This window comes from Schistocerca piceifrons, chromosome X, assembly GCF_021461385.2.
Source record: "Schistocerca piceifrons isolate TAMUIC-IGC-003096 chromosome X, iqSchPice1.1, whole genome shotgun sequence".
In the NCBI taxonomy this organism is placed as follows: domain Eukaryota; kingdom Metazoa; phylum Arthropoda; class Insecta; order Orthoptera; family Acrididae; genus Schistocerca; species Schistocerca piceifrons.
This window is the reverse complement of record NC_060149.1, coordinates 13,122,284-13,144,404: the sequence shown is the minus strand read 5'-3', so window position 1 is coordinate 13,144,404 and position 22,121 is coordinate 13,122,284.

The following is a 22,121-nucleotide window of genomic DNA, read 5'->3' as shown; positions in this document are numbered from 1 at the left end:
GGGGGCGTCTCAGTGGCGTTCCTCTGGCTCCCAGGACACGCTGGTATCTGTGGAAATGAGGCGGCCGATATAGCGGCCAAGGCTGCAGTCTCTCTTCCTCGGCCAGCTATTCAGTCTCTTCCGTTTACCGATCTACGGAGCGGTTTATGTCGCCAAGTTGCTCATTTATGGCATGCGCATTGGTCAACACTTCCCCATAATAAATTGCGGGAAGTGAAAGCCCTTCCTTGCGCATGGACCTCTTCCTCCCGATCGCGTCGTCGGGAGGAGGTAATTTTAGCTAGACTCCGGATAGGACACTGTCTTTTTAGTCATCGACATCTTTTAAGCGGTGATCCTCCCCCACTCTGTCCCCACTGCTCTCAGCCCTATTTTAATCCGTTACGCTCCCGTCTACAGCTATCGCCTGATCTATCGTCGATTTTAGCAGATGACACGCGCTCAGCTGACCGCGTTCTACAGTTTATTAGTGACAGTGAAATGACGTCAGTCATTTGAAGCCTTTTTTTTGGGGGACAACCAACCCCTTTCTATAGTGGATTTTTAAGGATTCCTTCTGCCTTTAGTTTCTCAAATTTTATGACTTTGTTCCCATTGCTGCTGATTTTAAATTTCGTTTTTTTCCTGTTTTCTACGTCACGGGCTGGGCGCTAATGACCATAGAAGTTTTGCGCCCTAAAACCACAAAAAAAAAAAAAAAAAAAAACATGTTGCATCTATGAAATAGGGTTTCCGAGATCGCTGAAATTTCGCTCCCGCTATCTAGTATAGCCTTAGCCGTTACGTCACCTAGTTTAAACTTAACGACCGGGTGCAGATCTCGCGTAACACCTTCCTCCCTGTCTTCTAAGAGCGATTCCCTAGTATCCTTATACACGAGCACGTAGCTGTGGCGGTTTGCGATGCGTGGTGCGGGTTTTCCCCGCAACGCTGGCGAGTCACGGCTGTTCGTGCACCTCTTCTACCTGTGCACGCCCAGGATTTGGCCCCCTTATATCTATTGTCTGCGGATTGTTTTCTCGTCTTTTGTGGGATGCAAAGTTGGGTTGTGGGTGTCCTTGCAACCACGGGTGGTTGTTGCCCCACTTTTCTTTCCTCCATTTATTACCGATATTTGTTTTTGCTTCCTGTTGACCGTTATGCGTTTGCCAGCTGTTACTACTAAGCCATTGGTTCACCCGTTTTTGATCTGCTTGTGCGTCTAAATTCTGTGACACACCTCTCGTTTCCCTATCTCTCTTACGGTTACGCGCCAGCTCCTCGTTCAGCGCGAATTCGACATCTTTCAGTATATTCCTGAAGCCCTCCACATAGTCTCCGCATTTACCTATCAGATCTTGTTGGTAACGTGTCGGCAGCTTCACGTAGCAAATACGGATAATCTCGTTATTCGTATACGGCTTGTCTAGGAATTGACTTTTCTTGACCTTCTGGTCAAAGAATTTCACTGCGCTTTTGAATCCTGCAGTTTCCATGCCTTTAGCCATAATCATTTCGTGTTTTATTGTGGTCTGAGTACTTTGTGACCAGTATCGATTGAGAAATATTGACCGAAATTCATCGAACGATTCGCAAGACTTCCCAAATTTAAGCATCGTTTCTGCCACCAACCCTTCTAAATGTGCACATACGAAGTCGATATGTTTCCGCGCTGGCCAATGCGGTGGCAATGCTTCTGTGAGTTGGGAGATAAAAGTCCGTAGGTGCATAACATTGTTCTCTCGATAGTGTTGGAATCTTCGAAGGCTTAATAAGTACTTTTCACGGTCGAACTGCTCCTCGTATCTTGGAGCACGTTAATTTCCACGACCCGATGTATACAGTAATGTGTCGGCGGTGTACCGTCTCCTCCGTTCGTACTGTATTTTGTTTCCGTTCTACCGGAATCTCCGCTGTGCGAGTTGCTCCGTTGCAGAGGTGAACAGTTGCCACGGCTGCTTCGTACTGACGTCGGCTCTGCCACCGTATCTTGCACCATGACGACGTGTCTCGCTGCTTGGACCTGACGGCTCCTGGTGCGAAGATTTTCGCGTTCTTGCTGCACGATTTGCGCGATCCTTTCGTCGATGGACTTTTCCATCTGCGCCACTCTCTCTTCAACTACTTCCTCGACGTTAATCTGTGATGACTTTCCCGCAACTTTCGCCAGTTTGCCCAGGCGACGTTTGTTTAGTCAGCTCCTTTTTTCCGACAGAGGTCGCCGTCTGAGTTTGCTCGCGAGCCTCTTGGGCAATCCGTTTCGCACCGCGTGCGTCACCGAGCGAGGTGGCGCAGTGGTTAGACACTGGACTCACATTCGGGAGGACGACGGTTCAATCCCGCGTCCGGCCATCCTGATTTAGGTTTTCCGTGATTTCCCTAAATTGCTCCAGGCAAATGCCGGGATGGTTCCTCTGAAAGGGCACGGCCGTCTTCCTTCCCCATCCTTCCCTAATCCGATGAGACCGATGACCACGCTGTCTGGTCTCCTTCCCCAAAACAACCAACCAACCAACCGCGTGCGTCTCGTCTCGCCAGAACTGCGTCCTTTTTAATTTCGCCTAAATCTTTCTTAAGTTGTTGCGCGAAGGAAAGCATTTTTGTTTCCAAACGTACACGCATCCTATCTGATTTCTCATTGGCCTTTCTGCTGTTATCGTCTATCTTTGTACTTACCTCTTCTGTCTTTCTACTTTGTGCGTCTAAATTTTTCTTGATATAATTCTTGTTTTCATCCATCTTCCTTATCAATTGCGCGAGCGACCACTCATCTGTCGTCACAGTTCCTCCAGGACGTCGCGGTCTCCGCGAGTGCCTAGCTTTCTCTACCCGGTGATCGTTATGGTTAAATTCGTGTCCAGTTGGACTTCTTACGGTGCTAGCCCGACTTACCCCAAACGCCGGAGGCCCACTGTAGCAACGTCTAGTTGGTATTCTCCTGCCGGTTCAGATTAATTTTACTGCCACGGTACTCGAGTTCAACTTCAGATTCGGAGTTGTCTCCATCACCACTAGTATAACCATAACCTCTGCTACCAGTGTTGGATCGTTCTGCCTGCATTTGCTCATACTCAAACGGAGCCTCCTGAACTTCTGCGGCTACCAACATTCTATTTTCCTCACTATGGCCTTCCATATTTATCTCACGATCCTGCGTTCGCTCTTCCGCCGTGGCCTGGCTACGCGTCCTCATGTACTAACGATTATTACCCCAAAAATAACAATTAACTACACAAAAATGAAGTAAAAAACACAAATCAAATCACAAAAAATATTCAAATGAAACTTGCAGCAAAAGCCAAGAATAAGAGAAAAAAAGTTCGACGATTTCGCGAAAACTACACTTACGCACGGTATAGGAAGCCCATGAAATGCGCCATTTTTCTGTCACCATCCCACCAACATTTCAACATAGTTGTAGGTTACTCTCTCGTATCAATACGTATACAAGAACATACAAACTACATAGTACATCAAATATCCTAAAAAACAAAAATAAATAAATAAATAAATAAATAAAAGAATCACCACGATTCAGCAACAACACAAGAAATTATTTATCTTATATCGCACAATTGCTGCGTCAAACCCTGTGCCTTATTCAGTTGTGAGAGTTTCCAACACCACAACCAACAGCCGAAATTAGGGTCGCCTTTAACAAACATTTAGAAAATCCGATTACGTCAAAAAATGCCTATTTATGAACAATACTGGCAGCGATCGCCATGTGTAAGCTTATAAGTCAGTCGCTGACATAGATCACAAACCTTCTTTCCGTCTGGGCAAGCTGTTCAGTGACTAGGGTACATGTAAAGCTTGCTGGTACAGGTTAAATGCTAGCTACAATGAAGTCGAAAATTCGGTTGTAATACTGACATTTAATTTTGAGATTTCCCATAAATGACAAAAATTACAAAAATGTGAATTTTCTTCTACTACCCACACACTCCTGAGAATGGTACATTAACTAATTTACAGTTACGCGCCCCAATTACCGGCAGCTACGTTGACGAATACTCGGCACCTCGCAAGGATAACTACAAGATCAACAATACTATGTAAGTTGTCGGAAGTGGTTAAGCGTTGGTGCAAATCTCGCTTCTGAGCACACAAAGAGCTCTAAGCGCAGAACTCTGCATGGGACGCGCGTTGGCGCAATGCTGCGATACAAACCGTTTATCTCCCGCGCTGAATCTCGTCGTGTAGACCTAAAAAAATGCGAAATCCTACACCTGTAGTGAAGGCAATCACTCAGACTGACCCTATGTTGAAGATAGCGATATTTCGTATGGCTCTGCCATCTCCGAATCACAGCACTCACAGTCTGATGCAATCTCAATTGAAAGTCACTTCCACCCCACAGGACAGCACAAATAGTGCAAGTTACAAATCTACCCAATGATAGTGTCGGTCATATCGCCCCTAGGCTAACAAAACTCCCGTCTTCGCCACGTGCTGCCCAGCGCAGGTGGCTCCAAAGGCCGGCCTTCCCCCAAAGGCGCCTTATTGTCCCACGTTTCCCGTGACCGGCCACGGCGGACCCGCTAGCTACGACCAACTGTTGTTGTTGTTGTGGTCTTCAGTCCTGAGACTGGTTTGATGCAGCTCTCCTTGCTACTCTATCCTGTGCAAGCTTCTTCATCTCCCAGTACCTACTGCAACCTACATCCTTCTGAATCTGCTTGGTGTATTGATCTCTTGGTCTCTCTCTCCGATTTTTACCGTCCACGCTGCCCTTCAATACTAAATTGGTGATCACTTGATGCCTCAGAACATGTCCTACAAACCGATCCGTTCTTCTAGTCAAGTTGTGCCACAAATTTCTCGTCTCCCCAATCCTATTCAACACCTCCTCATTAGTTATGTGATCTACCCATCTAATCTTCAGCATTCTTCTGTACCACCACATTTCGAAAGCTGCTATTCTCTTCTTGTCTAAACTATTTATCGTCCATGTTTCACTTCCATTCATGGCTACACTCGATACAAATACTTTCAGAAACGACTTTCTGACACTTAAATCAATACTCGATGTTAACAAATTTCTCTTCTTCAGAAACGCTTTCCTTGCCATTGCCAGTCTACATTTTATGTCCTCTCTACTTCGACCATCATCATTTATTTTGCTCCCCAAATAGCAAAACTCCTTTACTACTATAAGTGTCTCATTTCCTAATCTAATACCCTCAACATCACCCGACTTAATTCGACTGCATTACATTATCCTCGTTTTGCTTTTGCTGATGTTCATCTTATATCCTCCTTTCAAGACACCATCCATTCCGTTCAACTGCTCTTCCAAGTCCTTTGCTGTCTCTGATAGAATTACAATGTCATCGGGGAACCTCAAAGTTTTTATTTCTTCTCCATGGATTTATATACCTACACCGAATTTTTCTTTTGTTTCCTTCACTGCTTGCTCAATATACAGATTGAATAACATCGGGGAGAGGCTATAACCCTGTCTCACTCCCTTCCCAACCACTGTTTCCCTTTCATGCCCCTCGACTCTTATAACTGCCATTTGGTTTCTATACAAATTGTAAATAGCCTTTCGCTCCCTGTATTTTAACCCTGCCACCTTCAGAATTTGAAAGAGAGTATTCCAGTAAACATTGTCAAAAGCTTTCTCTAAATCTACAAATGCTAGCAACGTAGGTTTGCCTTTCCTTAATCTAGCTTCTAAGATAAGCCGTAGGGTCAGTATTTCCTCACGTGTTCCAATATTTCTACGGAATCCAAACTGATCTTCCCCAAGGTCGGCTTCTACTAGTTTTTCCATTCGTCTGTAAAGAATTCGCGTTAGCATTTTGGAACCGTGACTTATTAAACTGATAGTTCGGTAATTTTCACATCTGCCAACACCTGCTTTCTTTGGGATTGAGATTATTATATCCTTCTTGAAGTCTTAGGGTATTTTGCCTGTCTCATACATCTTGCTCACCAGATGGTAGAGTTTTGTCAGGACTGGCTCTCCCAAGGCCGTCAGTAGTTCTAATGGAATGTTGTCTACTCCGGGGGCCTTGTTTCGACTCAGGTCTTTCAGTGCTCTGTCGAACTATCTGAATAATTTCTTTTATTTCATCGTACATTTCTTCAATTTCTTCGTCATCTGCAGAGCTAGTTGGCATATAAACTTGTACTACTGTAGTAGGCGTGGGCTTCGTGTCTATCTTGGCCACAATAATGCGTTCACTATGCTGTTTGTAGTAGCTTACCCACATTCTTATTTTTTTATTCATTATTAAACCTACTCCTGCATTACCCCTATTTGACTTTGTGTTTATAACCCTGTATTCGCCTGACCAAAAGTCTTGTTCCTCCTGCCACCGTCCGCAGCTCGTGGTCGTGCGGTAGCGTTCTCGCTTCCCGCGCCCGGGTTCCCGGGTTCGATTACCGGCGGGGTCAGGGATTTTCTCTGCCTCGTGATGACTGGGTGTTGTGTGATGTCCTTAGGTTAGTTAGGTTTAAGTAATTCTAAGTTCTAGGGGATTGATGACCATAGATGTTAAGTCCCATAGTGCTCAGAGCCATTTGAACCATTTGAACCTCCTGCCACCGAACTTCACTAATTCCCACTATATCTATATCTATCCATTTCCCTTTTTAAATTTTCTAACCTACCTGCCGATCTGACATTCCACGCTCCGATTCGTAGAACGCCAGTTTTCTTTCTCATGATAGGGACGTCCTCTTGAGTAGTCCCCGCCTGGAGATCAGAATGGGGGACTATTTTACCTCCGGAATATTTTACCCAAGAGGACGCCATCATCATTAACTATACAGTAAAGCTGCATGCCCTCAGGAAAAATTACGGCTGTAGTTTCCCCTTGCTTTCAACCGTTCGCAGTACCAGCACAGCAAGGCCGTTTTGGTTAGTGTTACAAGGCCAGATCAATCATCCAGACTGTTGCCCCTGCAACTACTGAAAAGGCTGCTGCCCCTCTTCAGGAACCACACGTTTGTCTGGCCTCTCAACAGATACCCCTCCGTTGTGGTTGCACCTACGGTACGGCTATCTGTACCGCTGAGGCACGCAAGCCTCCCCACCAACGGCAAGGTCCATGGTTCATGGGGGGACGGCCAACTACAGACTTTATATTCTAGAATTCTTAACTTCGACATTTTTCATCAACGTTTTAAGCAAGTAACTTAATCATGCAGACATGCGGGGAATACTACTCGAGTGCCTCATACTCATCATAAGTCAATAAAGTCATGACCTGATGCCCTTGCCAGTCCCTTTATTATTAATACTAATTTTTACAAGCTAACGTGTAAGTACCCAAATCCTGGCACCTTACAATAGCAACTATGACCACGGGTTTTAGAGAGACAGTTAAGAAACGTACGAAATTATTTTCGCTAAGCAACACTGACTGGATACAAATTGCAGAGTGTCTGTGTAGCCAGCATCAAATATTCAGTGCTGAGGGGAAGATATGGAGCACAAATAGGAAAAATTTATAAAGTATCCTTCAATATGTCTTAGACCGTTATGATGCAAGCAGTGTCTTAAGGGATGGGAAACACCCACCGTGATTTTTTGAAAATTTGTAGTAAGTTTGTGTTGTGTCTAGACAAGACAGTCTAGACACAATGAGAGGAAGCCGAAAGGCACGCGCTAAGCTAAAGCAGGATGGCGTGAGGTCTGAAACAGGATACGTAATGAATGCTATAAAGAAAAGTACGTAGCTTCTGTAATACTTAACTTCAATCCATCCTTGGTACATCGCTATTGACGATATAAGTGAGACTCCATAGATACATGCAATGTTACTAATGGCGCCTTGCTAGGTCGTAGCCATGGACTTAGCTGAAGGCTATTCTAACTATCTGCTCGGCAAATGAGCGAGGCTTCGTCAGTGTAGTCGCTAGCAAAGTCGTCCGTACAACTGGGGCGAGTGCTGTTCCGTATCTCGAGACCTGCCTTGTGGTGGCGCTCGGTCTGCGATCCCTAACAGTGGCGACACGCGGGTCCGACATGTACTAATGGACCGCGGCCGATTTAAAGCTACCACCTACCAAGTGTGGTGTCTGGCGGTGACACCACAGTTTGTATGGGACGAAACTGCAGAGGTCATCGGTCCCTAGGCTTACACACTTCTAAACCTAACTTAAGCTAAGGACAACACACACACCCATGCCCGAGGGAGGACTCGAACCTCCGACGGGGGGCGCCTTAGGCCGCACGGCTATCGCGCGCGACATCGTGATTTAATAGCCTTGTTAGAAAACTGCTCCGTCAACAAAGAGAGCTTCATCTCAGGTTCAAGAGAAGTGAAACCAAGCTGACAAACAAAAACCGAACTAAGTGAAAATCAGCGTAAGGAGAGCAATGGGAGACGCATTCAATGTCTTTCAAAGTAAAATTTTGCGAACTAATACGTCTAAAAACCCTAAGAGGCTGTGGTTTTACGTAACATAAGTAAGCGATTTGAAATCATCTATTCATTCACTCAGTCCATACTGGCGCCGAACCGAAGGTAACAAAGAGAAGGCCGAAGTACTGAATTCATTCTTCCGACGTTGTTTCACCGCGGAAGATTATAATACAGTCTGTCCTTTCAATCATTGCACGAACGTCGAAATGGCAGATATTGACATAACCGATTGCGGAACGGAAAAGCAACTACAATCATTTAGTAGTGGAAAGGCATCAGGTCCAGATGAGATATCTGTAACATACTACAAAGATTATGCGAAACAAATTGCTTATCTCCCAGCAGTAGTTTGCCGTAGATGGCTAGAGCAGCGAAAGGTACTTAACGAGTGGAAAAAAGAGCGGATCATGCCAGTTTTCAAGAAGGGCCGTAGTTCAGATGCACACAATTATAGACCTATATCGTTATATCAATCTGCTGTAGAATTGTGGAACGTGTTTTACGCTCAAGAATTATCACGTTCCGTGGGGGGGGGGGGGGGGGGGGGGCAACGAAAACCTCCTCTATAAAAATCAATAGGGATTCCGCTAACAGAGATCAGAGATCTTTCGGAAAAAATCAAGCTATTTTTAGTCTTCTATTTTAACGGCCTATGCTTCACTACCATTCAACCACTACGATATCATAAATATGTTTAGGCATAGTATTTTGTAATGCGCATGACGGGTGGTTTATTCTCAAATAGTGATATTTTAACTGAAGCTACGTTCTGAATTTTGTTCAAGACATTGAACAAGGCAGTAATGCAACAAGTGAACAAGTGATTTTTTGTTATGTAGAGGGAATTATAAGTACATTTAGAAGACAAAGTAAGGATCTGGTCCGGCATCGCAAGGGTTAGACTACTTGTCTGGCGTAGAGGCATTACATTGTATCCTCACGAATGAGTGTGCCTGTTAGTGGAAACCGAATCAAAATCCCTACAGTAGTTTCTGAGATTAGCCTCAAAGTACAGACACGGAAACATGACAGGGGACTTTAATCTATAATGCTTACTGATAGTGGTAGAAGTTGTACAGATTCCGTTCAAACTTGGCTGCACTGTGGAGTTGCAGAGCCTGTTTATTGCACCGTTTTTCCGCCAGATACCAGCCCCTCTGTAGTTGACCATCTCGTAGCTCCCATCATTGGCCCAAAATATCACCTCATACGCCAATTAAATATGAAACAGATAACCACATACATATTACATATTCATTAGCATTGTAATTATAAATTCCTCGTGAATCAGTCTGCCTATTGGTGAAATACGTAGCAGAGTTTCTACAGTAATTCATGCGATTAGCCCTCACATACAAACAGGATGCGGAGTGGGGACATTAATTTAGTAATATGTGTAGATATTAAAAAAGAAAAGAAAGAGATAACATTTTTGTCACTGATCTAAAATTAATTTACATTCGAGTGAACTTCTTAAAATCCGTAGCGAATTTCATAAAATAAATTTGTCACATGTGATTAGCAGTTTGTGAAGTTGAACGTGTGTGGTTTGAAGAGCAACAGGATGAGTTTACCCTACTTTCTTGGCCACTAAACTTCCCGTATTTAAATTCGATCGAAAATCTGTGGTACCACTTGGATCGGGTTGTTCGCGCCACGGATACTCAGCCGATAAACCTAGCACAAGACGACAGCTCTGGAGTCAAAATGTCTCAATATCCCTGTCCATACCTCCCAGAATCTCACTCACTCTTTCCTTGTATGTCTCGCAGCGGTCTGAGCTGCAAAAGGTGGTTATTCAGGCATTTGACAAGGCGTCACATTAATGTGACTGGCCAGTATATACACTCCTGGAAATGGAAAAAAGAACACATTGACACCGGTGTGTCAGACCCACCATACTTGCTCCGGAAACTGCGAGAGGGCTGTACAAGCAATGATCACACGCACGGCACAGCGGACACACCAGGAACCGCGGTGTTGGCCGTCGAATGGCGCTAGCTGCGCAGCATTTGTGCACCGCCGCCGTCAGTGTCAGCCAGTTTGCCGTGGCATACGGAGCTCCATCGCAGTCTTTAACACTGGTAGCATGCCGCGACAGCGTGGACGTGAACCGTATGTGCAGTTGACGGACTTTGAGCGAGGGCGTATAGTGGGCATGCGGGAGGCCGGGTGGACGTACCGCCGAATTGCTCAACACGTGGGGCGTGAGGTCTCCACAGTACATCGATGTTGTCGCCAGTGGTCGGCGGAAGGTGCACGTGCCCGTCGACTTGGGACCGGACTGCAGCGACGCACGGATGCACGCCAAGACCGTAGGATCCTACGCAGTGCCATAGGGGACCGCACCGCCACTTCCCAGCAAATTAGGGACACTGTTGCTCCTGGGGAATCGGCGAGGACCATTCGCAACCGTCTCCATGAAGCTGGGCTACGGTCCCGCACACCGTTAGGCCGTCTTCCGCTCACGCCCCAACATCGTGCAGCCCGCCTCCAGTGGTGTCGCGACAGGCGTGAATGGAGGGACGAATGGAGACGTGTCGTCTTCAGCGATGAGAGTCGCTTCTGCCTTGGTGCCAATGATGGTCGTATGCGTGTTTGGCGCCGTGCAGGTGAGCGCCACAATCAGGACTGCATACGACCGAGGCACACAGGGCCAACACCCGGCATCATGGTGTGGGGAGCGATCTCCTACACCGGCCGTACACCACTGGTGATCGTCGAGGGGACACTGAATAGTGCACGGTACATCCAAACCGTCGTCGAACCCATCGTTCTACCATTCCTAGACCGGCAAGGGAACTTGCTGTTCCAACAGGACAATGCACGTCCGCATGTATCCCGTGCCACCCAACGTGCTCTAGAAGGTGTAAGTCAACTACCCTGGCCAGCAAGATCTCCGGATCTGTCCCCCATTGAGCATGTTTGGGACTGGATGAAGCGTCGTCTCACGCGGTCTGCACGTCCAGCACGAACGCTGGTCCAACTGAGGCGCCAGGTGGAAATGGCATGGCAAGCCGTTCCACAGGACTACATCCAGCATCTCTACGATCGTCTCCATGGGAGAATAGCAGCCTGCATTGCTGCGAAAGGTGGATATACACTGTACTAGTGCCGACATTGTGCATGCTCTGTTGCCTGTGTCTATGTGCCTGTGGTTCTGTCAGTGTGATCATGTGATGTATCTGACCCCAGGAATGTGTCAATAAAGTTTCCCCTTCCTGGGACAATGAATTCACGGTGTTCTTATTTCAATTTCCAGGAGTGTATTATTAGATTATTTCCGGCATATTACAAAGGGCGTTCAAAAAGTTTTGCACAGTCGTCTCTAATTTTTTTATTTCTTGCAGGAGAATGAATTTTTTTGTGATGTAACACCCCACCCGTCACTTAGCTGGTTTTGGCAACTAATTGACTAACAGATGAACAGAGAGTGCAAAACTACCGCAATATCGGATAACAAAAAAAGGTAATATGGCCCTGTGACTCCTGATTGAACTGCGGTGGCCGTGTTGACATTAATTTATTCAGAATTGATCACTTTTAATTAAAGAGTGCACATTGATGTTATATTCAGCTATTGAACACCAGATGCAAATGTTGAACATAAAATTAATTAAGAAAGTGACTTGGGATTCCAACTACTTGACTGAAAACAGATGCAGTCGATTAGCACAAATTTATGTTAACTCCTGACCTTCAATCATCACATTACGAGACTCTCCTATCAGGCAGTGGTAATAAATTGCGTTTGCGTGGAGCAAAGCGCGATAACTCAAAAGTAATTCCTATCGACTGACCCAGGCGTAATGCGAAATGCGAGAAGAATTCTACAGTATACGGCCCGTGAAACCCTCGTGGAAACTTTGCCGACGTGATCCAACAAATTAATCAGTGGCCGGAGCGGGCGCAATATCACCGAATACAGCGTGGCGGAGCGTCGTCGTTGTGTGGACGTCGGCCGACCTCGTGGTGCTGCAAGGCTGCGCTCGTCTATTCACTTCTAGCTATCTTGCTCAGTACATAGCTGAACCAAAACTTTCTATCTCCAAGCTCAATCGTTCCATTTGCTAAGTCCCAAACTGCAGAGATGCTCACTTTCTCTCAGGTAAGCTGAGTAAAGAACGCCACGTCCGCACTCTAGGCAAGCTGGGAATGAAAGACCACTACGGAGACTTCTCACAGTCTGCTCTTTGCCTCGGTTCCCCCTCCAGCAAAATCACTTACGCCAATTGCAGCTCAAGTCGCGTTAATTATGTGTCGCTTCCCAGCGCCGACCAATGCCTGCTCTGGGAAGTGAACAAATTCCCACAAAATTTCCCTTCCTCTCAACTTCTGCTATTTGGCTCCTCCCAGGCCACCCATCAAGGTTAGCGTCTGCACAAACACCAATTTTTCCGGAATTCTGACTCCCAGGAGAGTACTTCAAATTCCTCGGTCCTACGTTCCCATTGGAGGCCGGCGTATTTCATTCTGATGCTCTCCACCCGATTTACTTCAGACTCTGCGGACCGTGAATTCAGCGTGAAGTTGCTATAGTTACGAACACGCATATTTTGACCTCTGTCGACCGCTCCACTGTAGCTTTGGGCGGCTTTCTCGCATGTTTCACTGAAAACGGGACGACGGACATTTATCAACAGGCATACAAGTTCTCCGTCTGCTTCCCGGTACACCAGCATGGGGTCAGGGTCAACCACCCGCTCACTGTCACTCATCTTAAGGCTGCTGGAGGCCGCGGCCCGTTACCGCCTTCTCAGAGCTTGAGCCGCCCTAAGCTGCCTATTGTCACTTCCCTTAGCCGCTCCCCCAGCGGCCGCGGTCAGTTCTGAATACTTCCATGGGATAAACTAGCCCCCAGTAAATCGACGCATTTCCACAAAGTTTTCATGTCGTGTGAATTACTTTAAAACCATCACCCGACATTAATTATTTCAATACGTCCATACTATACCCTCTACAAGAAGCATTGTGCCTTGTCAGTCATTTTTGTTCAGCCCTACTGTTCGCTCAAGGTGAGTTAGGTGATCTTCAATGACTTCATGTAAGGGGCATAGTTCTTGCCATCTTACATAGCCTCTCTCTTCAAATCAATTTTGTAGTGCAGGTGATGGCTCCTCTGGTGTTACCATCTGTGGTACAAAATTAATATCTCCATAACTGTTATTTTAATCCGTTTGTGTGGTTAGTTACGGGCGATTGATTACCACTGCCTCCTCTCTGATGCAAACTCCCACTCATTCCTAGGGTATCTGCCCTCAATGACTGGATTTACTGTTCAACTCGTGGTCATTATGTAGTCTAATTTTACTTTAATCTCTGCCGATTCCTGAGACAATTATTGGTCAGAGTACTGAAAAGAAAACTACAATTAAATTACAAGGACACACGTCGCAAAGGGCAAATACACATGTTTAAGTGACTCTGTGCTTGTCATTTGAATGGCAAGACCCACAGTTATAACTGAAGGTCCATTCACTCTGTTATCCATCCCTACTCGACTTAAATTACTAAAAACATACATGAACAATATTCGTGTAACGTTTTGTAAAGTTGATAGTGGTTGCTCTCATTCAATTATATGTGAACGCCCGTTTGGCCTTTTTATAAATAAGGGTTTTTTTGTGTCTCGCTTTCCCTGGACGTTTATATTGTGCATGGTGTAAGTGTCATCTTTACACAATTCTACACGGTCTGACCCAGTCCACTGTCTGGATTGTGTACACTGTGTACACACATGTACCTTTATTTATATATATATATATAAACACAACCAAAATGACAAGAATCATTGCGTATTGAGCAACCACTGTTGTGTATTTGTAACAAGGTATACGTATGAAATCTTATTCTAACACAGAGACGTGGCATAACAAATATATGACGTTTGAACAAATGGCACATTTATAAAATCATAACCTTCTTATAACATAATTCACAAACAGAGCAAATGAGTACTTTGAGTTCGTTGAGGCGCATGTTATTCATTTGAATCCACACTGACACGTTCACACACACGGCCCAAGTTTCTTGCAGGAACGGAAGTGACATTAGTTCTGACTAGCAAGTTGAGGGATGGCTAACGGCTGAGAAGAGAGCAACGTCGATTACCGAGATGGCGCCACAGGCACCCGCATCTTCTTGAGGCAGGATGGCTCTCACCTAAGAACTCGTTGCGCCGGCCGCGGTGGCCGTGCGGCTCTAGGCGCTCCAGTCCGGAGCCGCGCTGTTGCTACGGTCGCAGGTTCGAATCCTGCCTCGGGCATGGGTGTATGTGATGTCCTTAGGTTAGTTAGGTTTAAGTAGTTCTAAGTTCTAGGGGACTGATGACCACAGCAGTTGAGTCCCGTAGTGCTCAGAGCCATTTGAACCATTTAAGAACTCGTTGTTGACATCTTGTCCGACGGGCCCAAGATCCCATCGGTGCAGCTATGATCGGTGACCCCTCGCAGCTCAGCCACAGGTCATTGCTCCTTCTATAGACGCTTTAGGGCAAGGGAGGGACCGTGATCAGACGAGAGCCTATTTTTAGCTCAGGTCCTCAAAGTTGGTGTCATTAGTCACAAAAGGTTAGCTGGGCTGTCGCTCCACCTGACGTGGCGAGCAACAAATATAGAAACCTTCTTGGACCTCTTCATTGCTGCCCCCGATCCGCACCGTGTACAGAGACCAAGACCGACCTCTTTGTTGTACATAGAGGTGCTGGATCTCACCTCTCCTTGGCTGCTGAGTTGACCACCGTCCCCGTCGATTCAGGGCGTGGTCTGCATGCCATCATCATCGTCAGCTGTGTGCTCCCCTAATTGCTGTCGTCCTCGTTCCTTGTCAGCTCGTATGTGGTGTGCCAGGTGTCGTAGCTTCAACTCCCTCTTGCTCAGTTACGCCACCTTAACACACTAAGACAACTAATTTTAGTACATGGAAAGTGCTCATGTTTAACCATCAGTACCATACATTTCTTTTTCATTTGCTTGAAGACAATAAACTTATTTCATTACAAAAGGAATAATTTTACTTGTTTGTAAATCAATTTCAGGATCAATTAAAATAGAAATGTAACGGAACTTTTTTTATACATAAACATAAAAATGTACAAGACAACTTCCTTCACAGTCGTTCACACACACACACACACACACACACACACACACACACACACACACACACACACACACACACACACAATCAAGGGAGAGGGAATCAAGATTATCTGGACAGGATCCCATCACCATTTCTAACCACCAATTCCTACGACTAACACGGTGTTGGCCAACCCGACTACATATCTACTATTTGCTACTTTTTATCTCTAATCTTGTTTTTTCTTCAAAATTCCCTATGTGGCAGACGTCCCTCTTATTGTGCCTGCGAACATGTATAAAACACAACAAACTTAGACATGTGTCAGTCTTACCGAGATTTTTTTGTTGTTGGAAGTTTGGATAGCGTCCTTTATCGTGTTCTATTGTGACACTTCTCCACTCCTCTATTTTCTTCCAGTTTTCTCCTTTTGTCACGAATGGTTTTATAAGGCCTGTGAACATGTTTCGGATTAGCAATGTCACAATGGCACAACACAAATATAGCTCACTGCTCACACTCGCAGTTGTTACACTATCTTGGTATCAACAAGTATTTCTGGTGTATTGATGTTGCTGTTTGCTCTGTAGATGACTACATCCGGTTCTTTTTTTTTAACATGCACTGGGTGCGCTAATTCACGCAACTGCTTATAGCTGTCCACCTCTTACGTATTCAAGGGCATACGAGATGCGTCGGTGCGTCCTCGTAACGACCTACGGGACTGGCCACCTTAAATATGTTCTCCAATGACGGAGATACAATTACGGTGAACCTTCCTGTAACTTACAGAGTCCCTAATCTATCTTTTTCCAGGGTACGCCCATAAATACTTGTTTTCCAGTCTTTAATCATGTGTTTTTACAAAATAATCTAGTGCACTTCATTTTCTCAACATCTAGAGGCGAGACATCATTATTAATAATAAAAACACGAAATATAGGCACATATAAACGAGACATTCTACCACGAAGATCAGTACATATACAAACGAACAAGATACTTTAGCAAAAATCCTTATTCTAACCCTATATTTACTACGTCTGTGCTCTGGTCTAGTCATTCGTAATCCTGCCCCTAAGGTGGGATGGACCAGGCTTCGGAGGGCGGACGTCGACCTCTTCCTGGTTGTTATTTAGGTAACCATTATTCCTGTTCCTTCCAGATTGCTGATTACCGCCCCAAGTCCTTTGTAATTTATTATGTTGCACCGGAGAGTGTCGCTCTTCTGCCGTGTACCTTCTTTTCGAGTTTCTGTTACTGTTATCTTGATTGTGGCCGTTGTAGTTCGGTGCTGGCCTACTATCCCACTGGGGTCCATTATTGCGACGGTTGTTATTTTGTTCACGCTGTCGGCGTTTCTCCTGCGCCTGTTCTTCTTGAAATGCGAATTCCAGTTCGCACAAAATGCCCTTAAATACCTCAGTATCGCTACCACAACGACCGGCAAGTGATTGTTGATACGAGATGGGAAGTTTCATGTAGCATAATCTGATGATTTCCGCACCGCTACATGGGTTGTCTAAGTACTGGTTCCTTTTTGTCATATTTTCAAAAAATTTGACCGGACTCCGGTACCCTGCCCCTTCCATATCTCTGGACATCATAATTTCTTGTTTGATCCTTTCTTGGGTTTCTTTAGACCAATACTTACCCAAGAAGGCATTTTTGAATTCTTCGAACGAGACGCTCGTCTTCGCTACATTTCTCATGTACTCAGCGGTCGCGCCCTCCATATGGGAGCACACAAAATCCAGCTGGTACATCAATGGCCAGTGTGGGGGCAAAGATAACTCGAATTGTCCCATAAAAGTTTTTGGACGCAAGCTATTACCTTCGTCCTTGTAGTGATGGAACTTTCGGACTGATACAAAATGCTTGTAGTCAATCCGGTCATCATTCCAGTTATCATTTCGACCGTTCTTACGATTCGTATGAACTTAGAGACGTGGACTAATTCGTTCCGACACGCTATCGTCATCTCTCCCCCTCTGTATGTTCACAGTTGTTCGGTACATCTAATCAGCTGACAGCAATTGTGCTCACTGGACTGCTGCGCGCTGTCCGTGTTTACCTCGGTCGTTGCATCAGAGCTGTGAATGAAGGCGTGGCTCCCGTTTCTTATAGTGTCAACTTTGTCACACCGTGAAGCGGTTATCTGTGTTCCGCCAAGTGACGGTTCAGTCGACGCAGTAATTACACCCTTCTCCTTTCCTGATGTCTCTGTAATGAGACGTTTTATCTCTTCCTCTAAATTTCTTTTTAATATCGCCACCCCCTATTTCAACATCTCGTTAGGCCCTATGTCCCGTTGCTCTTGTTGCTTTTCTTCAACTCGTTTTATCCGGCTTTGTAGCCTTGATAACATGACCTTTCCTACTTTTGCCGTGCTTTGCGTGGAGCCCCGAGTTTCTCTCGCTATTTTCCTTGCACCTTTCGCAATTAATTTGGCTTCAATTGCCGTTCGTTTGATGATGGCAATCTCTTTCTCTATTTTGACGCCGAGATTCTTTACCTCCTCTTTTACTCCCCTATGAACTTCTGTGAGCTTATAGTTCAGCTCCGAATTCGCCTTTTAAATTTCGGCATTAAGGTTGTCTTTCAGCTCCGAATTCGCCTTTTTAATTTCGGCATTAAGGTTGGCGTTCTGCTCTAAGTTCACCGTTTGCATCTGTTGCAACAGGTCCGTAATGTTTTTGAGAGTAGCCGCATTTTGATCCTCGTCTTTTTGTGGTTGAAAATGCGACTCTTCTCCTCTGTTCTGAGGTACCCTTCGATATCTAGACAAGTACCGTCACCGCGCCCCCGTCGGATCACTTGTGAATGAATCGTTTGATAACGGTCGGACACCGTTTTGTTCCAACACACTCTGGCTTCTTAGGCTGGATCTGCCATACTTGTGGATTAATCCTGTACTCCCTGCGTCCCCCGAGCCCTCAGTATCACTGCCTGAATCAACGTCCTTGCTATTCAGCGGACTAAACCAGTCGTGAGACGCAGTTTCAAGAAGTTGCAACTCGCGTTCGTCACGCTCATCGGTAGAGCTTTCCCTACTATCACCCATGTTCTCCCGAGTAACAGTCTGATTATATTCTGCCGTTGTCTTGGCTTTTCCCCTCGTTATCATTTGCACTTTTATGTTACACGAAAACTCAAAACCCAAGTACCCCTTACACTCAAAAATTAGATAACGCAAAACATATATCAGGCCACAAATTGATACACTGGGTGTGAGCAGTGACCCGACAAACAGTTCATGAAGCATTCCCCCAAAAGGGCTAGTACCAATGATTGTGTTCTGTGTGCTCAGCATCAGCTGATTACGGCACTGCACATCATAAGTACTCCAACAAATCACAAATATAATGCACAGGCACCTATAAATGTCAATTTGAAAGGACAGCACATGAAGAAGACAATGTAACTTATTGTTACTAATGCTACCCGTTTTTCAATTAACAATGGCTAATCAAGGCAAAAAGGCTAGTACCAATGATTGTGTTCTGTGTGCTCAGCATTGGCTGATTACGGCACTGCACGTCATACGAGGTGTGGCTAGAAAAAAACCGGACTAGTACTGGTGAAACAATAAAACGAATGCAATAAGGCTGAAAGTCGCGTGGCCTTTCACGTGACTCTCGCTCCGCTTACTGCTCGAGTTTCATCTGCCTCCTGCACTCAGTCTGCCCGTGGCATCTGTTTTAAGTAGTTGACGTTTTGTCTGTGCGTCGGAAAATGTTGAGTGTACAGAAAGAACAGCGTGTTAACATCAAATTTTGTTTCAAACTAGGAAAATCTGCAAGTGAAACGTTCGTAATGTTACAACAAGTGTACGGCAATGATTGTTTATCGCGAACACAAGTGTTTGAGTGGTTTAAACGATTTAAAGATGGCCGCGAAGACACCAGTGATGACACTCGCACTGGCAGACCATTGTCAGCAAAAACTGATGCAAACATTGAAAAAATCGGTAAACTTGTTCGACAAGATCGCCGTTTAACAATCAGAGCAGTGTCTAAGTTAACAGGAGTTGACAAGGAAAGTGTTAGGCAGATTCTTCATGAAAGTTTCAACATGAACAAAGTGTGTTCAAAAATGGTTCCAAAGTGTCTCACAATTGAACAGAAGGAACGCCGAAGAATGATTTGTTCTGACATCCTGGAAAACATTGAAAGTGATCTCACCTTCTTACAAAATGTTATTACTTGCGATGAATCGTGGTTTTTTACTTACGATCCCGAAACTAAACGCCAATCGATGCATTGGAAAACTCCTGGTTCTCCACGACAAAAAAAAGCACGAATGTCAAAATCGAAATTCAAGGCAATGATGATTGTTTTTTTTTTTGACATCAAAGGGATTGTGCACATTGATTGCGTACCAGAGGGACAAACAGTGAATCAGCATTACTACATTAGCGTCCTGGCTACCCTACGTGAGCGAGTACGGAGAAAACGGAACGATTTGTGGAGAAAAAAAGTCATGGATTCTTCACCAAGACAATGCCCCAGCTCACAGTGCGTTGTCAGTGAAGACGTTTTTGGCAAAACACAACATTCCCATCTTCGATCATCCACCCTACTCACCTGATTTGGCCCCCTGTGACTTTTTTCTTTTCCCTAAAGTCAAGTCAGCTTTGAAAGGAACTAGATTTGAGACTGTTGAAGCAGTAAAAGAAAAAGCGACGGAATTAATGTATGGACTTACCGAAAATGATCTGCAGCATTGCTATGAACAGTGGAAAATTCGTATGGAGCGGTGTAGAGACCGAGGAGGAGCGTACATTGAAGGAGATAACATGAAATTGTAAATAATTGTAAATAAATGTTTTTTCCAGCATCAGTCCGGTATTTTTCTAGCCGCACCTCGTAAGTACTCCAACAAATCACGAATACAATGCACAGGCACCTATAAATGTCAATTTGAAAGGACAGCACATGAAGAAGACAGTGTAACTTATTGTAACTAATGCTACCCGTTTTTTTTTTCAATTAAAAAAGGCTAAGCAATGGATCACGCAGTAAAATTTCCTTTTTCAAGACTACTTCCTAGCAAATCCCGAAGTATCGTATCCTGTCATGGGTCAGCCATATGTAACACCCCACCTGTCACTTAGCTGGTTTTGGCGTGTGTTCACCCCAACTAATTGACTAACAGATCAACAGAGAGTGCAAAACTGCCGCAATATCGGATAACGCAAAAAAGGTAATATGGCCCTGTGACTCCTGATTGAACTGCGGTGGCAGTGTTGACATTTATTTATTCAGAATTGATCACTTTTAATTAAAAAAGGTGCACGTTGTGTTGTGGACTGGCAAGACAGCCAATCCACTAGGAGGAAGCCGAAAGGCACGCGATTAAGCTCACGCAGGATGGCGTGAGGTCTGGAACAGGTAAAGTAATTGAGACTAGCAAATAAAGTATGAAGCTGCTGGAATACTTAACTTTAATCCATAAGTGGTGAACATAGCACTTGACGGTACATGCATCACAAGATAAATAGCAAATGATAATGGCGCCTTGCTAGGTCGTAGCAAATGACGTAGCTGAAGGCTATGCTAACTATCGTCTCGGCAAATGACAGCGTAATTTGTCAGTGAACCATCGCTAGCAAAGTCGGCTGTACAACTGGGGCGAGTGCTAGGAAGTCTCTCTAGACCTGCCATGTGGCGGCGCTCGGTCTGCAATCACTGATAGTGGCGACACGCGGGTCCGACGTATACTAACGGACCGCGGCCGCTTTAAAGGCTACCACCTAGCAAGTGAGGTGTCTGGTGGTGACACCACACATTGATGTTATATTCACCTATTGAACACCAGACGCAAATGTTGAACATAAAATTAATTAAGAAAGTGACTTGGGATTCCAACTACTTGATTGAAAACAGATGCAGTCGATTAGCACAAATTTATTTTAACTCCTGACCTTCAATCATCACATTACGAGACTCTCCTATCAGGCAGTGGTAATAAATTGCGTTTGCGTGGAGTAAAGCACAATAACTCAAAAGTATTTCCTATCGACTGACCCAGGCGTAATGCGAAGTGCGAAAAGAATTCTACAATACACAGCCCGTAAAACCCTCGTGGAAACTTTGCCGACGTGATCCAACAAATTAATCAGTGGCCGGAGCGGGCGCAATATCAGCAAACACAGCGTGGCAGAGCGGCGTCGTTGTGTGGACGTCGGCCGACCTCGTGGTGCTGCAAGGCTGCGCTCGTCTATTCACTCCTAGCTATCTTGCTCAGTACATAGCTGAACCAAAACTTTCTATCTCCAAGCTCAATCGTTCCATTTGCTAAGTCCCAAACTGCAGAGATGCTCACACTTTCTCAGGTAAGCTGAGTAAAGAACGCCACGTCCGCACTCTAGGCAAGCTGGGAATGGAAGATCGCTACGGAGACTTCTCACAGTCTGCTCTTTGCCTCGGTTTCCCCTCCAGCAAAATCACTTACGCCAATTCCAGCGCAAATCGCGTTAATTATGCGTCGCTTCCCAGCGCCGACCAATGTCTGCTCTGGGAAGTGAACAAATTCCCACAAAATTTCCCTTCCTCTCAACTTCTGCTATTTGGCTCCTCCCAGGCCACCCATCAAGGTTAGCGTCTGCACAAACACCAATTTTTCCGGAATTCTGACTCCCAGGAGAGTACTTCAAATTCCTCGGTCCTACGTTCC